Source organism: Solanum pennellii, chromosome 11, assembly GCF_001406875.1.
Source record: "Solanum pennellii chromosome 11, SPENNV200".
Lineage (NCBI taxonomy): Eukaryota > Viridiplantae > Streptophyta > Magnoliopsida > Solanales > Solanaceae > Solanum > Solanum pennellii.
In genome coordinates, this window is record NC_028647.1 from 16,174,091 (window position 1) to 16,182,489 (window position 8,399).

At 35.3% G+C, this 8,399-nt stretch overlaps 1 protein-coding gene across 1 annotated transcript in view; it reads left to right on the forward strand.

The window, feature by feature from the left end:
* Nucleotides 1-8,399, forward strand: part of LOC107003706 (methylesterase 17-like) — a 43,461-nt gene that overhangs the window by 8,837 nt on the left and 26,225 nt on the right. The gene's annotated exons all lie outside the window — the stretch shown is intronic.

Sequence of the window (8,399 nt, forward strand, 5' to 3'; positions counted from 1 at the left end):
TTGCCAGACCAAGGAGGTAGATAATAGGAAAAGAATTATTAACATAGATTTAGTGTATACTATAGATAGGCTAGTATTTATTGGTACGAGGTAATAACTGAGTCAAATATCGAATGCGATGCTTAATATGAGGTAATGATAAGGGTTAGGAAAGCAACACACGTAGCCGGACCAAGGTGCGGAGTGAGATTTTCTAGATGCCGGACCAAGGATTTAGAAATACATAACTTATCACTTTGCATGCAAGATACGAGGAAAGAATTGTTATAGTTAGAATTATCAAGTTATGAACCTGTGGGGAACACGTAAACCTAGTTACTTTGATTAATTGATTAAAATCCAACTTTCAAAACCGTTAAGTGTCTCTTTAAATTTCGTTAGTTATTTTTACTCATTGAGAAATATAAACCCCCTTTTTTAAGTTTTTACTTTCCAAGGAAGTCATCAACCGAACACTAGTAATAACAGATTGAAGTTAAGTCTAGACTATTTTCCTCGTGGGAACGATCCCAACCTCACTATTTGGGTTATTTACTTGACACGACCGCTTTACTTCTTATTTGAGAAGTAAGTTTGAGCGTATCAATACTTCAATGACTTCATTAGAGGCAGCATAGCACATTGAGGAATGGCATTGCTTGAAGTCAAAAAGCTCACATATCTTTGCCATCATCTAGTTGTTAAATGTCTTTCCATTATCTGTCAATATATATCGAGTAATGCCAAAACAATAGATAATATTGAATGTTGGCGACATTCTCTTTATTTAATTCATTAAAAAAAACAACTTCTACCCATTTTGAAAGATAATCGGTCGCTGCAACGATGTACAAATGACCAACAGAGAACTTAGGAAATGGCCTAACAACATCTAAACCCCAAGCATCGAATGGCCACGAAGCAATAGTAGGATGAAACACTTCAGGGGGTTGATGTATAAAATTTGCATGAAATTGGCAATCTTGACACCTTTGGGCAATATCAAAGCAATCTTTTACCATAGTTTGCCAATAATATCCCATCCTTTTTATATGAAAATGAAGTTTTGGGCCCGATTGATACGTTCTGCATACTCCAGAGTGTGCTTCTTGCACGGCTTGAGGAGATTCATCTTCCCCCACGCAATGTAAGAGTACTCCATCAAATGACCGTCTGTAGAGGGTATCTTTATAGTATAGAAAACAGGGGGCTCGTCGTCGGATTTGAGCCCTCCTTCAAAGAATTTTTCAGGCAATATTCCAAAAAACAAGTAATAAACTATTGGTTGTCTCCACTCTTCGATTTCACACTCGGAAGTAGCAATTTCTTGTCCAAATTCTTCTATATGTTCATCTGGTGGTGGAACTATCCATTTTAAAAAACAACGACTTGCATATGATCGGGTGATGCTAATGAAGAAGCTAAAGCTGCCAACGCATCAGCCTTCTTATTTTCCTTTCTAGGGATATGCTAAATAGTCACCTCCCAAGCCAACCTATCACCTTTTGAGCATCATTGCAAAATGGGAGTAACTCAGGCTTCTTCACATCATAATCCCCTTATACATGATTAATCACTAACTTGGATTCATCATATATTTGCAATTGCAAATGTTTCATATCAACAACTATTTCAAGCTCGAGTAGAAGTATTTGATATTCAGCGACATTATTGGAGCAATGTTGTGTAAGAGTGAAGGAATATGGTAGGACTTATCCATATAAAGTGGAAAACAACTCAATCATCGGCTCCTTCGCTATGTGCAACTCCATCAAAATACATCTTCTTTGGTGGTTGGATTACAATTAACATTGCATCTTCATCAGGTAACTCCTCAGATAACTCTCAGTCGTTTGGAATTGGATGATTGGCTTAGAAATCTGATGACTTGTCCTTTTATTGCCTTTTGAGATGTATATGTGATTTTGAATTGTTGAAATTTGAGATACCACCTTGCTAGACGATCACTCAAGACAGGTTTGGGCATGACAAATTTGATAGGATTTTCTTTAGACACAAGTCATACGACATGAGCTTGAAAGTAATGTTTCATCCTTTAATTGAGAATACTATGGCGAGGCATAATTTATCAATAGCTAATACTTGATCTCATTTTGTGTCATCGTTGACTCAAGTAATAAAGGGATTTTTCTTTCCTTTCATTGTTTTCTTGTTATAGAAGTGCTCCTACAGACCTTTCTTGTGCAGCAATATATAATATCAATGATTTTCTAGGTATAGGAGCTGCTCTCAAAAGCATTGTTACAAGTATAGTCCCATTCAAAAATAACATCCTTTTTCATAAGACGACTGAATGGTTGGCATCCGCCAGCTATATTTGAGATAAACCTTCAAAGGTATGCTAATTTTCCCTCAACTCATGAATGTCTTTGGGCTGATGCATCTTCAAAATAACATCTATTTTGTCTTGGTCAATTTTGATCCCTCGATATCGAACAATAAAACCAAGAAAATTTCTTGAGGTAACACCGAAGTCACATTTTAAAGGGTTCATTTTGAGTTGGTATCTTCGAATTCGTTTAAACAACATTCTCAAATCTTGCATATGGTCACCCTTTTTCTTGATTTCACCTCTAAGTCTTCATCATAATACTCAACATTTTTATGAAGCATGTTAACCAAAAAAATATTATGCATGGCTCGTTGATAAGTAACACCAACATTTTTAAACCGAGCGTCATCACTTTGTAGCAATATATGCCTTAGGAGTACGAAATGCAGTAAGTTCTTCATCTTTTGGTGCCATGCAAATTTGATTGTATACAGATGAACCATCCATAGAAGACATTTTCTCATATCAAATCGTGGCGTCAATCATAAGCTCAGGAACTGGAAGAGGGAAGTCATCCTTAGGGAATGCATTATTAAGGTCCCTAAAGTCAACACAAATTTGGATTTGGCCATTCTTCTTTCTTATGGGCACAATGCTTGAAATCCGTGTAGGATATTTGAATTATGGGATGAAACCTTCTTCAAATTAGCTTGTTGAATTCCGTTTCGATCAAAGGAACTATTTCAGGCCTAACATTGAGCTTTCTTAAGATGACGAATGCCTCATTTCACAAAAAGACGATGAACTGCAACTCTAGGATCTACTCCAGGAATCTCCTTGTACCTCCAAGAAAATAAATCTCTTAACTCCATAAGCAACTCAATGTATTTCCTTACTTCATCATCATTCAATGAGGCACTTACATATGTAGGCTTCATATCATCATCAGTCCTAAGGTTCACTTCTTTCAAGGTATCAACAATATTTTTCATCTCTTCCTCAAGTTCAGCGGGGTGCATATTTTGCCTCCTCATCTTCTTGAGGATCACCATCATCGAAGGATATGTAATGACATGTATGAACATCAACAAATTTATCCTCTATCCTTGCATGAGTGAAGTATTTTCCTTCTCACAAATTGTAATGTAGTGTGATGATCCTACACTTTCTTCATCTTCGTCCCGATCCTTAGTGTGAACTATAGTATGCTTTCTTACTCTCACGACCTTCCCACATGAAACTACAATTATTTCTTCCCGCCTCATTCTAGAATAATCAATCTAGGACAATTCTTGGATGGACCGTGCTCTTTAGAACGAGCGTGTCCTCCCATTTTTCTACAATCACCTTGACGTTTGTATTTCCCTTTCATTGGTCCCAAACGATCGACCACTGAAGTTTCTTGAGTTGACTCCGCAAGCCGATCAAATACAAAAACATAAGAAGTCGGGATACTAAGTCGATCAAACACAGAAGTCCCTTCGTTAGACATCACTGGTTCTTCTTTCATAGTAATGTAGTTGATGCTCATCCTTCTAATAGAGATTCGTACTAGTGATGGTTGTTTGAAACCCAATCCTTCACATGATTGTTTAACCATGTACCCTCTTTTCATCAACATCCTTTTAGTGGATTCAAGCCATGATTTGCCTTTTCAATAAATTCATGTGGGAGATTTCCTAATTTAGCGGTTTCATCACGATTATATCCCGCTTTAACCAATAATTTATAAGAATTCGGGTCAAAACCTTTAATTGTATGCTACTGAGGAAGTGCTTCATATGAATCATGGTCTAATGGTTTGACAAATCCTCTAATCACTTTTGAAGGTGATTTGATTACATCAATTTGTTTGATTGGAAATGTCAATTCTTTACTTTGCAACTCATAAGGTTGAATTTTGACCTTATTTAACTTTAGGATATAGTGAAGAGTAGGAGACACTCTCTTACTTAAAGATGTCTCGCTCACCTTGGGTACTATGTTCATATCTGAAAGCAGTTGATTTTTGTTCGTCATAACCCCGACATTTTCAGTTGCTACATCAACTCTCTTTGTAACACCATCCTTTTTGATTGGTATTGAGTTACCAACTTTGACTTCCATTGATACATGATCCTTTAAGTAGAACTATGCATCTCTAAAGTGTCCTTCCGTCTTGGTGAAAGGTTAAACGTCAGTGACTACCTTCTTTTGAACTTCATCTTCAAAGTACTTAAAACATTGATGGTACGTGGATTACACTACTTTATTCTCGTGGATCCATGACCTTCCTAACAAGATATTATAGGAGGTCTTTGAGTCAATAACGTGTATCCATGCACTTGAACACAGGTCTTCCATTTTTATCGCTATTTTGATTCCACCAATTGCTCTTTCCCCCTTTGTTGAATTCCTGAATCATTCAAACAACTTTCAGATAATTCATTCATTGGGATTCTCAGTTCTTTCAAAGTCCAAAATAGGAAGGATTCTAACCCCAGAACCATCATCCACCATGAACCTATTTACTTTATTCCTACGCACAAAACCTACAATATATAAAGGATGATGTTTCACTCAACTAAAGATCATAATTAGTGAATATGAACTTTGCATCACAAGTATTCACTGTTCTGAGAGAAATTCAATGGGATTTTCATACGGCAACAGTAAAGTTGGTGATGATTATTCCCCTATTATTTCTTCGTTTTCAATGTTACAACATGAGGCTTTGGTGTCACAATGAGAAATCTTAGTGCGGAACCAGCTTGGCATGAATTTCTCCAATGTCACCGGAGAACTCCGTTTTTTATAGTGATCTTCCACAACTCTCGATTTCTTTACATTTTTCTTGATTCCTCGAGTTTTGAGTAGTTTCTTCATTTTTCCTCTTCTCACTACCTTGCTTGTCTCTCTTTGTGAGTTCGCTTTGCAGCGTCTTCCTCGTGTCACCAAAATCCATCCTTCATTATCGGCACACTCTAATTATTTTCTGCTAAAGAGTTCCCTCTCATTATTTCCTCCTTCATCGATGGAAGAGACAATGATTTGCTGACATCTATCGGTTCAAAGTCACCAAATTTGATCATCATTTGTGGCAATGAGGGAAGGACATCATCACAGTTATGTACTTCGACAAACTTGCAAAAAACTGTGGGATCTTGTGAGCCAAAAGTGATAGACACTTGATTTGAATTTTCCTTCTCATCTTCAAGTAATATCATTACTTCACGAGTTAAGTCCATGATACTTTCCTTAAAGTTGAAGCACTTTTCAATAGGATGACCCATCAAACGATGATATTTGCAGTAATTAGGATCATTAATCCTTCCAGCTTGGTCTTGGCGCTTTATTTTAGGTATCTCAATGAGTTTGAACGTAATGAGCTCTTAAAAAATTGTCGGAACATCTGAGTCCATGAATGGGTACTCTTTTGATTGCATTTCCTTCAAAGATAATTTTCGGTCGGCGTTGTTTTGTAAAATGTCTTGATCTTCACAATTTGATTATTTCTTAGTTTTGTGGCGACTTCCAAAGGTTCAACCTTAACATTCATCGACTCTTTTTTTTCATACTTGTGTGCAAATTTTCCCCCTTTCTTTAACACCACTTTCGCTTTTCCTCTACGAGTTTTATAAATCGGTGGTCCTTCATTTCCGCTTGAAGACATGCTTAGAAACATATCATGAGCTCGTGTGGCTAGTTCCTGAGATGACTTGGGCTTGATACCCTATAAAATGTAACAAAGTCTTCAACGCATTCCTTGTATGCACATTTCTATTCTAAAGGTTTCACTAACTCTAACCTTGCAATTGAGGCTCGCATTCCTCCATCAATTGAAGAACTCAATGAAATGTTCATCCTACCATTGACGTGTATTGATAAGTTCAATCATGCTCATAGAGCATCTCGTGCTATAAAAATGATTGAGAAATTCATGTTCAAGGTGTTTCCAATAATCAATGGAACCAGCCTAGAAATCCGTACACCAGTAGAAAGCATTTCCTTGAAAGGAGCGCACAAATTGTTTAACCAGATAATCTCCATATGTTCGAGCATTATTGCAACTTTCAACAAAATGTGCAATGTGTTTCTTTGGATTTCCCTTATTGTGGATTTGTTACAATTTTGGAGGTATATAACCTGCAAGAATCTTCAAAACATCGATTTTTAAAGTGTATCACTTGGTATATGTAAATGATGAATTTGAAGGGACATCATATTTATCTTTGATAGTTCCCAATATGAAGTCTTATAGTTGATGAATGGGAATTTCCCCTTCAGCAGATACTTGTAGTTCATCAACATGTGTTTGCTTTGTAGAGGATTCTCCTTTTTCTTGTACCATTGGGCGCTTTCCTGGTTCATTTCTTGAGCCTCCATCCATAGCATTTTAAACCTTGTCCATTAACTTAACAATTTGATTATCCTGATCTTGCACATACTTTGTTAGACCTTCAATTTCCTTTGTCAAATTTGTTATTTGTTCTTCAACAATTGAGGTGTTAGTCATCATTGCTTGGATTGACATTTTGGGTGATGTAGTAAAGCATGGATTTTCCTAAAACTAGAATCTAATTGGAACAAGTTACGTGGAGTAATGCGCAGCTCTAGGGATTAAAGCATCATCTTCATCCTGAATAGTAGGATCCTTGTTATTGAATGGACTGAGTTGGACCAATGTCTTTTCAACAATCTCAACTATATTTCCTCCTTCTACTAATTCATTTGGAGAGAATCTTTCCCCTTTTGAAGATGGCAGATCCAGAATAGGAACTTATGTAGAGGACGTTTGAAGTGTTTGTTGTCCTATTAAGTTTGCTTTGTTCCTAGTGATAGTCCCAAACATTCCATAGTAGCATCCAGTATGTCCTAATTTTACCATTCATGATTGAACTATATGTCACATATAATATATGTTTCTAGTGTAGTTTTTAGTAATCATCAAATTTTTGTTAACATTCATTATACTACAAAAATTAGAACTTCCTTATAAGAATTAAAAAAATATATATATATGAGAAAAATATCTATAATAATATTGATATAATAAAATAATAAAAGCAATAATTTAATATAATGAAACAACCTCCATTTAATTATAATGTATATGCCTATGACTTTATTACAAGTTATAAAGTTTGTTTTTTAAATTGTTAAATGTTTGTTCGATTCGGTTTGAGTGTACCAAATGTATTTGAGAAATTCCCGGAATTTGGAGTGCCACCATGGTGTATTAGATTTGGCCCCGTAGGAACTATGCGCATGGATTGAAAAGTTTTTAACTCCATGAAAGATCAAAAAATCTCTTTGACCTTTAACGATTTGGTTGAAATGTTCTCAATTCTAATAGCTGCACCTTCTACTGATATATTTAAAAGGAGAAGGACAACTATAGATACAAAAAGACGAAAATTACTCATGATTAAACTGAAAAATAATATGATTTTGCTTTTTATCTGTTAATTGCTTCTAGGCTTCATTCATTATATAGTGTTTCAAAATTTATTTATGGACTCAATAGAATAAATAGACCAAGAATTTCTTACCAAAAAGTATCAAATATGGTTAGTTACCTTAGTATTGAGATTTGTGTTATCTTCAATAGATTAAATTGATATAGATTTATTACCAAAAAAATGGCAAATAAGACTACTTACCTTAGTGAAAAGATTTTTGTTATCTCAGTCTCAATTATAATATAAGGGTGTGTTTGTTATGAAGGAAAATGTTTACTAACTTGCTCATGTTTGTTTGAGTTAAATATTTTGAAAAATATTTTCAAAACCAACTCATTTTTCTCAAATTTAACGAAAAAGACTTCCCTTCAAGACTTAAGGAAAAAAAATTTCCAAAAGTCTCTTCCAACTTCATATTAATTTTTGTGTTTTTGAGAAAATCAATTTATTTTGTCCCTGCGCTCAAACCAGCTCCCCCAACCACCACTACCACCCCCCCTCCCTTTCCAAAATAAACAATTTGAAGCTACTTTTTTAAGAAATGATTTTAACTTCAGTTTTTTTACCCCAGCTTCACCTCTACCCCTAGCCCCCTACAAAAATCACCCCATAAAAAAATATTAAAAGTTCTTTTTAAAAGATATTTCTAATTTCAATTTTAAATTTTTTACCCTCCACACCTTGTC